At 42.1% G+C, this 12,799-nt stretch overlaps 1 long non-coding RNA gene across 2 annotated transcripts in view; it reads left to right on the top strand.

Annotated features, from left to right (window-relative positions):
• LOC143666357 (uncharacterized) overlaps positions 1 to 9,662 on the top strand; it is a 62,723-nt gene extending 53,061 nt beyond the window's left edge. For both annotated transcript variants that reach the window (XR_013167558.1, XR_013167559.1), the window contains 2 exons: positions 6,296 to 6,406; positions 9,261 to 9,662. This is a non-coding gene — a long non-coding RNA (uncharacterized LOC143666357). The remainder of the gene's footprint in view (positions 1 to 6,295; positions 6,407 to 9,260) is intronic.
• The last annotated feature ends 3,137 nt before the right edge of the window (positions 9,663 to 12,799 follow it).

Below are 12,799 nucleotides of genomic sequence, written 5' to 3'. Positions count from 1 at the left end.
ATCTATCACTCCCTTCAGTTTTGCAAGCATCTGTCCCATGTACTTTGGTGCTCCTTGATTGGGAGCATACATTCATGATTATTATATCTTCTTGGTGACTTAACCCTTTAATTAGTTTATAGTGTCCTTCTTTTTCTCTTGTGTGTCTTTACATTTAAAGTCTATTTTGTCCAATATTAGTATAGCTACTCTTGCTTTCTTTTGGTTACAACTTGCATGGAAAATCTTTTTCCATCCTTTGAGTTTCAAACTATTTGTATCCTTGTGTCTAAGAGGAGTCTCTTGTAAGCAGCATATAGCTGGATTATGTTTCTCAATCCATTCTACCAATCTGTATCTTTTAGTTGGTAAGTTTAGTCCATTAATGTTCAAAGTTATTACTGAAAAGGCATTTCTTGATTCCATCATCTTATCTTTTTAATTTTATTTGTCAGATCTACATATTCTTTTCCCTCTTTCTCATTGTATTCTTTAAATTACCTTTAGTGGAACTCTTCAATTCTGTGCCCTCCTCCAGACCTCCCTCTCCTGTCTTTTTTTTTTTTCAGCTGGCAGAACTCTTTTTAGTATTTCTTGTAGGGCTGGCCTCTTGTTGACAAATACTTTCAGGACTTCTTTGTCTGTGAAGACTTCAATCTCTCCCTCGATTTTGAAGGACAGTTTGACTGGGTACAGAATTCTTGGTTGGAAGTCTTTCTATTTCAGTATCTTGATTATAACATCCCACTGACTTCTTGCCTCCAGGGTGCTAGTTGAATAGTCTGAACTCAGTCTTATTTGGTTTCCCTTGTATGTAGTAGACTGTTTTTTCTTTTTTCACTTTCAGGATTTTCTGCTTCTCTTCAACACTTGACAGACTGATTAGTATGTGCCTTGGGGAGGGCCTATTTAGATTTATTCTGTTTGAAGTTAATTGGGCTTCTTTGACTTGTATATTTATGTCCTTTATGAGGGTTGGGAAGTTTTCCCCCATTATATCCTCCACTGCTCTTCCTAGCCCTTTACTCCTCTCTTCCCTTTCTGAGACACCAATGATTCTATTTGTGTGCTTTGTTTTGTCTATCATTTGCCTGAGTCCCCACTCAATTTTTTCCATCTTTTTTGCCATTTGCTGTTTTAAGTCTTTGAAGTAAATTATCCTGTCCTCTGTATCACTTATTTTTTCTTCTGTCTCTTCAAATCTGGTGCTCTGTGCCTCTAGTATGTTTTTTATTTTGTCAACAGAATCTTCAATCTCTGTGATATCTGCTACTTTTCTATTTAGTCTTTCGTATTCCTGTTTACACTCTTCTATTTTCTTCTTGATCCCCTTTACATCATTTGCTATCCCACTTATTTTATTAAGTAGTCTTGTATGGACATCTTTGATTAGTTGTTCCTACTTCTGTGTCTCCTCAGGTGTTTTAGTTTGGTCATTAGTCATGGCTGTATCTGTCTGTATTGTGATTTGCTTAGTGATCTTCTGCTGTCTTTGTGGCATGCAACCATCTTCGTCCATTTACTTTGGGAGTTGATTTCTTTTGGTAGTCTAAGGTGTATTTGCAGGATAGTTGTACAGCAGGGACCAGGGCATGGGATGGAGCACTCAGTGTGGTGATTTGTTTCAGGGCAGGTATGGGTGCAAGTTGGGGATGTTACACTGATGCTTGTGAATGTGGGCACCCAGAGGACAGGAAGGATGTATCTGTGTAGTGCATTTGTCTGGGGGGCATAGCCCCGGTGTGCACTGGTTTAAGACATGGGGCCCTATGTGTGCATGTATGTATACAGCTGTGGCAGCAGGTCTCCATTATGCCTTCATGGATTGGGGGCAGATGTGATCCGACTGTGCAGGTGGGCACTTTCTCAGAGCTGGGAAGTGAGGCTGAGGGCTGTGCACATGCACAGTTCTAGGACTGCTGAGACATGCAGTTCCCAGGACTGAATGATGTGATTGGGGACCCGTGTGCATGTATGGCCTGGGAGTGCCAGAAATGGATGTGCTGAGCTCAGGGAGGACGTCTTGTGCCTGTGTAACACTATGGGTGGGTCATGGGGTTAGCCTAGGTATGAAGGTTAGGGCCTGCTGCCTTTATGTCCTGGCAGCATCCTACAGGGAACAGGGAGGGGGAGGTAGTGCTCGGGAGGGGTGCAGGAGAAGTGGTTTGGGCTGTACTTGGGATGGGGGTGTGGGGCAGGTACATGCACTGGGGGCTGGTGGGATGGGGGCGACTGAAGAGTGGGGAATGGGGGTGGGTGACTGAGTTCAGGTATGTGGAGTGTGGGGTGAGTTGTCAGTCATGGGGCTGTGCCAGTGAGGCTAGAATGCCCAAGGAATGCAGTCTGGCTTACTTCCTAGTCCCGCAGTCCTGTCTGTGCAGTTCCACGGGCCCCTTGGCTGCACCCTCTGCACCAGGCTCCAGCCTCCTCCTCTCAGTTCCTTGGCCTCTGCAACTAGGGCTGCCACATGTGGTGCAGAAGGCTCTCCCAGGTCAGCCACACTCCTGAATCTCTGCCTCAGTTGCCCTCCTGTCCCTTCTCTAACTTTTCCATGGAGCAGGGCCAATCTTGACCCACTCTAGTCAGCCATCTTCCTGGAAGTTAGACCAAACCATGCCCTTTTAATCCAATCTTTGGGTCCAGACTTACTGTGTGTGAGATCTTTTGATTAGGTTGTTTCCATGGAAATGTGACCTACCTATTGTGGGTGGAAACTTTTCATTAGATTGTCTCCTTGGAGATGTGGTCCTACCCATTCAAAGTAGGCCTTAATTAGTTACTGGAGTCCTTAAAGGAGCTCTCAGAGAGAGAGAGAGTTCAGAGCCAACACAGAGAGCAGACAGATGGAACCATGACACAGATGTCTGGAGATGTAGAAGGAACTGAGAAAGCTGTGTGAACCCAGAAGCCAGGAAAGAAGGACAGATTTCACCATGTACCTTCCCATGTGACAGGGAAAACATGGCTAATCAGTCTTTCTTGTAAGAAGGTATCCTCTTGTTGGTGCCTTAATTTGGACATTTTCAGGACCCTAGAATTGTAACTTGTAATTTAATAAATTCTTTTTATAGAAGCCAGTCTACTTCTGGTATATTGCATTCTGGCAGCTTTAGCAAATCAAAATAAAAAGCTATTAAAGCATGTTTCTTAAATTCTATCTCTTCAAATGTCAGTGTTATTAGACTTCCCCTCTCAGACCTCAGGTGAGAAGCTTGTAAGTTTTCTCAACAGTCTGGCAGCCTGGGGGGAATGTGAAGGAGCCAAGCTCCTAAGTAGGAGAATTTCAGCCCTGTCTAGTTACTTCTGCTTGTTTGGCACAACTGCTCTGCTTGTTCCTAGAATCAGTATAATAACTTTTTTTAATGTTACGTTTTTTTCATTTTTTAACTTTTAATTTCAAAATAATTTCAAACTAGCAAGACAATTGCAGAAGTAATGCAAACCCCTGCAGAGTACTATAACATACTCCCAAACCCCAGACACCCAAATCAACCCATTTTAACATTTTCCCAGGTTTACTGTATCATTCTATCATCTATCTATGTTTAGCTATCTACCTAATCATCTATCCATCTATCTGTATCTACTGAATTTTCGAAAGCAAGAGGCACATATCATAACACTTGAACTCATAATGCTTCCATGTACATTTCCTATAAACAAGGCAATTCACTTATGTAATCACCATAAGTGCATTATCAAGTTTAAGAAATTCAGCATTAATGTGAAGTTTGCATTCTGTATTCCACTTTTCTTATGTACCAATAATGTCTTTTTTGAGACTTTCCTCCTCTGTGCTTAGATCTGGTCCAGTATCACACATTGCATGTAATTGTCATTCTTTCTTTGTTTATCTTTATTTTTTATGGAAACATATGCACAACATTAGCTTTCCCATCCTAACCCCTCCCCAGCATACCACTCTAAGGGTTACTCTCACTCACAATGTTTCAGTGCCTCTCCACCATTCATTATTGTAGCTATTATATTACAATTATAACTGTGACTATTACTATAACTGTACTTGGATTTATTTACTCATGTCATTATCCCTACCAGAGATCTTTATTTCTTCATGTGGATTCAGCCATCTGTCTAGTTTCCTTCCCTCTCACCTGAAGAACTCTCTTTAGCATTTCTGTCATGCTGATCTAGTGATGACCAAGTCCCTAGCTTTTGTTTATTTCAGAACATCTCAATCCTGCCTCATCTGTGGAGGTTTTGCTGGATGTAGAAATCCTGGTTGGCATATTTTTTCTTTTTTCTTTTAGCACTTTAAATCTGTCAACTCACTGCCTTCTTGCCTCTGTGGTTTCTGATAAGAAATCAACATTTAATCTTATTGAGGTTCCCATGTGCGTGACACATTATTTCTCTTTGGTAGCTTTCAGCATTCTTTTTGTACCTCTGACATTCAGTGTTTTGATTATAACAGCACAGTCTGGGTCTCTTTGAGTTTATCCTATTTGGAGTACACTGAGCATCTTAGATATACCTATTTTTTTTTTGTTAATTTTGGGTGCTTTCAGCCATCATTTCTTTGGACATTCTCTCTGCTCCTTTCTTCCTCTCTTCCTCTTTTGGCTCTCCCACAATGCATATATTGTTATACTTGATGGTGTCTATAGGTTTCTCAGACTCTGTTCATGCTTTCTCATACCTGTTCACATCTCTTCATTCTTTCCTCTTTCTGCTCCTCATGATTTCAATGGTCTTATCTATAAGTTCAATGATTCTCTCTTCTGACAATATCAATCTGCTGTCAAACTTCTCTAGGGAATTTCTAATTTTTGTTACTTTGGACTTCAATTCCATTTTGCTCCTTTTCATAATTTTCCATCTCCTTATTGATATTCTTGTTGTGCTCATCTATTGTTTTCCTGATTCCCTGCACTTTTTTGTCCACATTTTCCTTTAGCTTTTTGAGTATTTTAGAACCATTTTTTACAATCATTGTCTGGAATATCCCAGGTCTAAACCTCCTCATTGATGGTTTCTTATGTTTTAATCTTCCTCTTTGTCTGAGCCTTCGTTTCTGCCTTGTTTTGTAATCTTTGTTGAAATCTACACTTTGATATTTTAAAATGTTATCTCTAAAATTTAGACCCTAAGACATCTGTTACTTAAGTTTTTATCTAGCTAGTTTTATGAGAGAGATTTCATTGAATGACTGGAGCTAGAAAAGAAAAAAAAAGGAAAAGAAAATGCCTTCCCTAGTCTTTGCAAATTTACCTGTGTGAGTATTCTCCTTCAGAACTTAGCCATACAATAAGTTTAGAGAATAGGTCCAGATCAAAATGTAGGGGCCTCCCTAGTCCTTGCTGTGCTGATGTGTTGTCTTGGGCATGCACAAGAATCCCTAGGAATTCCCCAATTAACATAGTTCTGAATGTACCCTCTACCCTAGGAAATAGTCTTCTAATGGTCCTGGGCACTGCACTGTATGTCTTACAGCCAGCAGTTCTTTCCCCTAAGCATCCACTTGACTGTGGGAGAGCTCTGTTAGCAACCTTCTCCCCATGAGCAAGTTCTGGGATAGTGCATTCCTCAGGCCAACATCAGACAGATTGCACAAAACACGAATGCTTCCAATATGTGCACAAGGGTTCCTCTACTCCCCCTGGAGCTGGCACCAGGGATCCACACTGGAATCATGGACCTTCTCTGGCTGAGCTGGTGAGGGGTGAGAGATGGGACAGCCAGGGCACCAGGAGCCCTACCACTTTTAAGTAGCCTTTTTCTTGAGTTAGCATTCATCCTGTTTCTGAGTCTTTTTAATGTTTCCTGGAGCTTTGAGAAAGAGGTTTCTACCCCTTGTGCTGATTAGTTATTACTTCTGTGTGGGGATGGAGCTCTGAAGTTTCTCATTCTATCATCTTGATTGGGGCAGGACCCCTCATTATTTCCTTTTTTGTGTGTGACAATGCTTCATGCTCTTACGGAAGAGACTCTGTAGATGTGTATTTTGTACAGATTCCAACATCTTGTCCCTTTAAAGCAGTTGCCCTAATTCTAATTGGTCTCATTACATAGAGACCCTCTCTGCTGCTTTGGGAAAAGTTGTCAGCACTGCCTTCAGCCATCTGTTTTGTTTCGCATCTGTGGAAGAGACTGACTAGGAGTTACACACAAATATCACTTCCTCTTCCTCCTGGATATTCAGCTAGACAACATTTGTCAATTTCCTTTTCTTGTAGCCATGTGATTGATCTCTTTGAAATAGAATATGAATAATAGGAATAATGTTGTCACTTTCAGGTCTGGCTTATAAAATCTTCACATGCGTAATTCTTCATTTTCTTTTCCTTTTCCCCAGCTGATTGCAGAGAATTCCAATGGATTAGTCGGCTATGGAATCACAAGATGGGAAGAGTCTTGGCCTCTGTGTGAGTGTGAGGAAGCCTGCCCACTTGCCAGGAACCCTCAGGTAGGCTGAAAAATAAGCTATTATGCTGAACCACTGAGATTTGGGGGATTTTATGTGTAATGCAAGCTAGCATCACTTACCTCTACCAAGTCAGAAGTCAGTACCTTGAAGTGGAGTGCTGAAATAGTAAAAACCCTAAAATATGTGTTATTGGCCTAGTGATCAAATCCAAAGATAAAAATGTAGTAAGCTGGATAATGGGAGAATGTTCTTGTGCCCTGACAACACATTTGGTAAGAGTGAAGTCTGCAGTATCTTAGCAGGTGCACACCTGGCCTGCTAAGAGATTGATCTCATTGGTAATTATAGAAATGATGCTGGCTGGCTGTTATTGGCTCTCTTTGGTGAAATATAGCAAGAAAGAATGGGCTGGTTTTCAAACAGAGATGAAGGGAAATAGGGAAAGCCCAGTGATTGGAGTAGAAAAAGCACCTTGAGGCTTTTGATCATCAAATAATTACTTAGAGGCAAATAGGTTTTCATCATCAAATAATTACTCAGAGGGTTGGCTCCTATTAGCTATCATAGTTCATTGGCATGCCTAGTGATTTTGACGCCAGGAGTGAATCATTTATTAACACCCTCTCCTCTATGCAACAAAATCAAGTTTGGTAAATTTCATAAAATTAAAGACATAATAATAATATTGGCAGAATGAGCAGAAACACATATGGAAATTTAAGTAACTAAGTATTTGGGGGAAAAATCAAGTAAATCAGGATCTTTATGTCATTCCTTTCAACAAATATTTAAACATACAAAAATAAAATATATAAACTCACAGCAATTCTAAAAAAACACAAAGAAAATTTTATTTAGGATTTTGGAGCAAGAATTTTTAAGGGTCCCTAACACAGAATCTATAAATTCTTCCCATAAGAATCCAAAAAGAAATTATCAAAGCAAACAAAACAAACTAGTTTGGTAAAATGTATCATATACAAAGTAAAGAAGAGCTAACATTTTGGGGAGGGGTTGAAAACCCATAACATATATGTCAGAAAAAAATGGCTAATTTCCTGGATTTCAAGGAGCGTAGACAAATATCACCATTAGATAATTTTAAATGAACAATGAATTAAGGGTCACGATTTAACAAATTAATCAAGGGCGATGAAAAAAAAGAAGGTCCCTAGAAAGTGTTAATAATGGTCATTTTCATTGTTTTCCCTTTCATTTTCCAAATTACAGACCAAACAGCTTAGTTTGTGCCTCAGTTTGCTGACTTTAAAATGTCCTTCCTGCCTCAATTTTCTAAGTTGCTACTTTCTCATCTTTTTTTTTTTTCTGATTACGAAACAACTGAAGAATAAAAAACACATGTTTTCTTTCTGTTTTTAATTAAATTTTTGGCACAACAGAGATGATTGTAATCACTCTTTCATCATCTTTCAGAATGTCCTCAGGCTTCCTCAATTTCTCAGATCATTTCTGGGCAGCAAACAAACAAGGAAGATGAAGCTTTATTAGCTGGTGGCTGACTGACTGATTAGGAGTTGCCTGGGCTCTTTATAGTGGAAGTTCTTTGAGGAACACTTATCCTAGGGCCCTTTGTTTCCAAAGCATCATCCCTAACCCCTGCCATTGCCCTACCTCCTTCGCACTCCATCTCGGGTATCTGCAGGGGATTTCACATGGCGCATGTGAAGCATGCACTCCAGGCCATCCACAGCCGTCCATCAGGAGGGCTGGACACCCTGAGAATTTAGGTTCAATTCTGGTGTTCTAATGTATGTTCATTTTATTCTCCTACGTAAAGAGATCTAATACTTGTATCAGTTTCTTAGTTATTGGTAACTCCTTCAAATTTAAGATATCTGTTTTAAAATTGGAACTTTGGCTACAGTTGTAAAGATTGAGATAATATCTCATAGACCATGGGCTCTTACCTAGAGAGGTAGACTTCCCCAAGAGGGAATTTGGAAGGTATTTTTGTTGTTGTTGACACAGGGGTTGGTGGGGTGCTGTTGGTAGTTATTCTGGGGGTCCTGGAATGCTAGATAGTGGGAAGGATAGTCTTCATGAGCAAGAATTGTCCAGCGTTCCACGTGGTACCCAAGTGTCCCACTGGATAGTACTGTTTGTGAAACTCTGCTTAGAATTATTAGGCTGTCAATCTAACTATATACTACATATATGCATAAAATAATTTTTGTATGTTGTTATTATACACTGAGTTTTTGAAGCATGCAATTGTATTTGTTTTCTATTGCTGTGTAACAAATTATCACAAATTTAGCAGCTTAAAACAGCATGCATATATTATCTCACTGTTTTCATGGATCAGTATGTAGACATGCTTTGCTATAGCCTCTGCAATCAAGGTGTCAAACCTGGCAGTGGTCTCATCTAAGGCTTGGTGTCCTCTTTCAAGCGCACATGGTGAGCCAAGCAGGTGGTAGAATTCATTTCCTTGGAACTCTAGAACTCATGGCTGCTTGCTTCTTCAAGGACAACAATAGAGAGAATCTCCCCTGCTTTAAGTCTCTGTTCTCTAGACCCTCACTTAAAGGGTTCCCTTGATTAGGTCAGGCTCACTGAAGAAAATCTCCTTTTTGATTAACTCAAAATAAACTGATTAGGACTCTTAATTGCACCTCAAAATCCCATTATCTTTGCCATATGATATGATGTAGTCAGGGGATTGGTATCTTATTGCCTTTGTAAAAGTCTATTGATTAGAAGCAAGTCATGGGCTCTGTCTTCCCTCAAGGGGAGAGATTACACAAGGGCATGACTCATTTGGATTTCCATGGCTGTGTCTGTTGCAATTTGTACAGCAATTGTTGTATAAGTCAAGGAGAGGAGGAAGTCTGCTTTCTTTGGAACTTCACTAAATTTGTTCATTTTGAAGGATAATGTCATCAGCAGGAATACCATGCAACACTGAGCATTTACAGATACTCTGGTCATAGTGACGTCCTCCAGAGAAGTGCAGCCATCTGAATATTTCCCTATGTCTTCAGAGTACAGAAGGTAACACTAGAAATGTTTTGTTTTAAATAAATTATGTTCCCTTATTTTCTTTTTATTATAGTTCAGGCATTGTATTGATATTTTAATCAAGTATGTAACTAATTTAAGTTGCCTATGAATTTAATTTTGGAAGAGTAAGGGCTACATTGCAAAATAATGGGTTAAGAAGGAGAGAGTGGGTCTAGTAGGATTGAAATCCATTGTGATAAGTAGTTATAGCTAAAATTTGCTTTTTAAACATAATCTTTTAGCCACAACCCTATTCCTCAGCACAGAATTTTTCAACAGATTAATTTGAAGGCATGGGAGGCTTGCCTGGGAGTTGATTAAGTAAAATAGGGAAATTGGAAAGAGAATGGAGGATACATACTAGAATGACGATGCCAGGAGAACTCATGGATGATCTGAGAGCTCTGGGGCTCTCGGTCCGGTGGGATAGAGGAGTGGGTGGTGGACACCCACAGCAGGAGTTGCAGGCAGGCTTGGAGCCCTCGCAGAGGACACACAGTAATGGATGACATCAGTTGGTTGAGAGAGACCCTGAGGAAAATGAAGACTAAATCTGTAGCATGAAATGCTTTATTTATTGAAGCCCTTTTTTTTTTTCCCAATAACAAACTTTCTCTGAAACTAAACAGATTATTTACATTACTGATGCCAATTGACTGAACCCATTAAAAGGTATTTTCAGGCGGTGCAGTGGTGGCTCAGTGGCAGAGTTCTCACCTGCCATGCTGGAGACCTAGGTTCGATTCTCGGAGCCTGCCTGTGAAGGAAAAAAAGGTATATTCTCACCCAAATAACAAAGAAATTCAGTCTCTGTCCTTCCTTCTCTCTTCTATTTTCTTCTTGCTGCCCCTCCCTGCCCCCATACCCTCTACGTGTAGACCACCCAACAGCGTGCAGCTGACAGGTGGAGTCAGGCCTCGGTAGGTCCAGCAAACAGCTCCCCTCAAAGGCTGGCCGTGGTCTGGCCAGTGGTCAGACAGGATCACCAGGGCTTTCCCTGCCAGGAGCACCTCCTCCTGACCACATGGGTCCGTGCTCAGGGTCTGGGCCCAGGGTTCCCGGAGCCTGAGGGTGTCGGCCCCCGTGTCTCCTTGAGAAGCCCATGTGCCTGCCCAGAGGTGCTGCCTCTTCACCCCTCCAAGACACCGGATTTGTGTGGGGGAAATGTTGGGAATTCGCATAGAGAAGGAGGTTTAATACATGAGGGAAAGAATAGTCTAGTAAACTGGAGGATAAAGCCAGGATCTGGGAGAGCTCAGGGTAAGAGAGACAACGGGGAATTTTTTCTCACAAATTCTCGTATTTACTTGAATACAGCCTCAGCGAGAATGAGAGGATTGTAGTGAGCTTTAGAAATAGACATTCAACTCTTCTCATTCCTTGAGACTTTGGTAGATTATCAATAAGTAATGCGGTGAGGAGAGGGTTACTGAGTTTGTACTGGAAGGGTCTTGTTAAAAGCATTTTATGTAAGTTTAAGAGATTACAAATTCCTATCAAACTGAACATTCTAGTCAGTTTCCAAATCTAAACTTCAATTCTGAATATAAATTTATAACTACTACAAGGCGAGGAAAGGGTATCTGAAGCAAATCTGTTTGGAAGAGTGGTTTTTGTTTACATGCAGTTTTCAAACCAGAAAAATGCATTGCAGCTGGACATGTCATCTTAGGCCTTGATTTCTAAGAGTCTCCCCGGGTGCTTTTCTCATTTTCTCCATCCCTTATTTTTCTATTTTTTTGTATGATTTGAAACTTTAATGTGCAGCAAAAGTACACGCTGAAAGGGAGAGGAGCACCAGCGTTCTCCAAGGAGGAGACTCTCTTTGAGGTCAGGGTCTTCATGTTATAAGAGACTGGAGGGACCCTTCTCCCTCCGGCTGTGCTAATAAGGGGTTGATGAGCTGCCCTTTTCTTAGGTTCTTTCCAGGCATACACCTGCATGAGGCCCAAGAGGATCTGGAGTTATGGGCCTTAGGGTAACAGCCCCCTCGCTCTGCCCTTATCTAACCTGCCTCACTCCTTCGCAGAGAATTCCATCCCTTAGTCCTAAGAGGCTGCAGGGCAGAGGCCAGCTTTCTGCTGTGCTTCCGGCTGACAGAGAAGGCTCTGCCCTGCCTGTAGTGGGGGTGGAATTCTCTGGCTATCGTATCTAACGATTCTTCTGGGAGGTGTTTTTGGGCATCTTTTCTGCTCCAGTGTGACCCCTGGTTGTCAGTCACCATCTCTAAGCGTGTGTGACCTGTCCCGTGACCTGTGCTGTGGCTGTCGCGGTGCAGCATTCTGAAAGCGAGAGAGGAAAACCCACCAAGTGGAGGAGAACGAGGGTCAGTTCGAGGGTGAGGTCGTGGTGGACCCCCTCTGCATGGCTGTTCCTGCAGCTCCAGGAGCTATGGCTTCCGCAAGCCCGATTGGCTGGGAGTGGGATCAGGCACTGGACGCTCCTCTAGTCTGGTTCGGGATGAGAGGTTGGGAAGCCGGGAGTGGAAAAGGCTCATTTCCACTCTTTAGCTTCAGTCCGGGGGCCACATCTACTAAAGTGCATGCCCCTGACCAGCATGGGGGTGGGCTGAGGCTCACGCCCACCCAGGAGGAGCATCCTGACTGGGGTCTAGAGAGAACGCAAACGTTAGGTTGCCCGCTGGTCTGGATGATGCCCCGCTGGTGTGATGTGGCCACTAGAGTTCGATTCAGCCGTGGATTGTACATCCACGGTGGATTTGTCCTCCTGCATGCTGAAGATAGGACTCTAGGCAGTGTCAGAATTGAACACGATACTTCAATTTTTATCACAGACTCTTCCCAGGGATTCTGTCAGTTGGTCATAGAGTCTGATGTAAGCATTGGGGTAAGTCTGACGATAGCACAGAGGACTTGTGTCTGTCCCCTGGCTGACGCTGGCAGAGCTGGCAGTTTTCCCAGGGAGTGACATTTTCCCCTATGAGCGTACTTTTCCTGGGGAAGTTAGAGATGGACAGTATGTTCCCCTTGTCAAATATGCTTGTGATAGTGACAGGGGTGGGGTCCTCAGGGATCTAAAAGGTGTAGTTGCAGTTTAAATAGGTGCGCAGGGGCCCAGAGTTTTGTATTAGTGAGACACGCATCAGACTGCCCACAAGGAGGGACACATGCCCAGCAGAATAAAGAGATTAACTGCATGCTGGACAGGGCCAAGGCAAGGATGAGTCCGCATGTGAGTGAAAGGAAGGTAGAGAATGTTTATAAAGCTCACGGGTCGTAAGAGACCTTTACTTAGTAGAGGGGTTGGGCACCCAGGGACTACTAGGAACTGCTGACTAATGATAATATCCTTCAGTTTGCAATTTAAGGTGTGAAGCAGCAGATCTTTGGGTGCCCGTCAATTCCTTCCATGGTACAAGTTTTTGAGGACAAGGTTCCAGAGTGGTGG

Source organism: Tamandua tetradactyla, chromosome 22 (assembly GCF_023851605.1).
Source record: "Tamandua tetradactyla isolate mTamTet1 chromosome 22, mTamTet1.pri, whole genome shotgun sequence".
NCBI classification, from domain to species: domain Eukaryota; kingdom Metazoa; phylum Chordata; class Mammalia; order Pilosa; family Myrmecophagidae; genus Tamandua; species Tamandua tetradactyla.
This window is presented reverse-complemented; position numbering and strand designations above follow the sequence as displayed.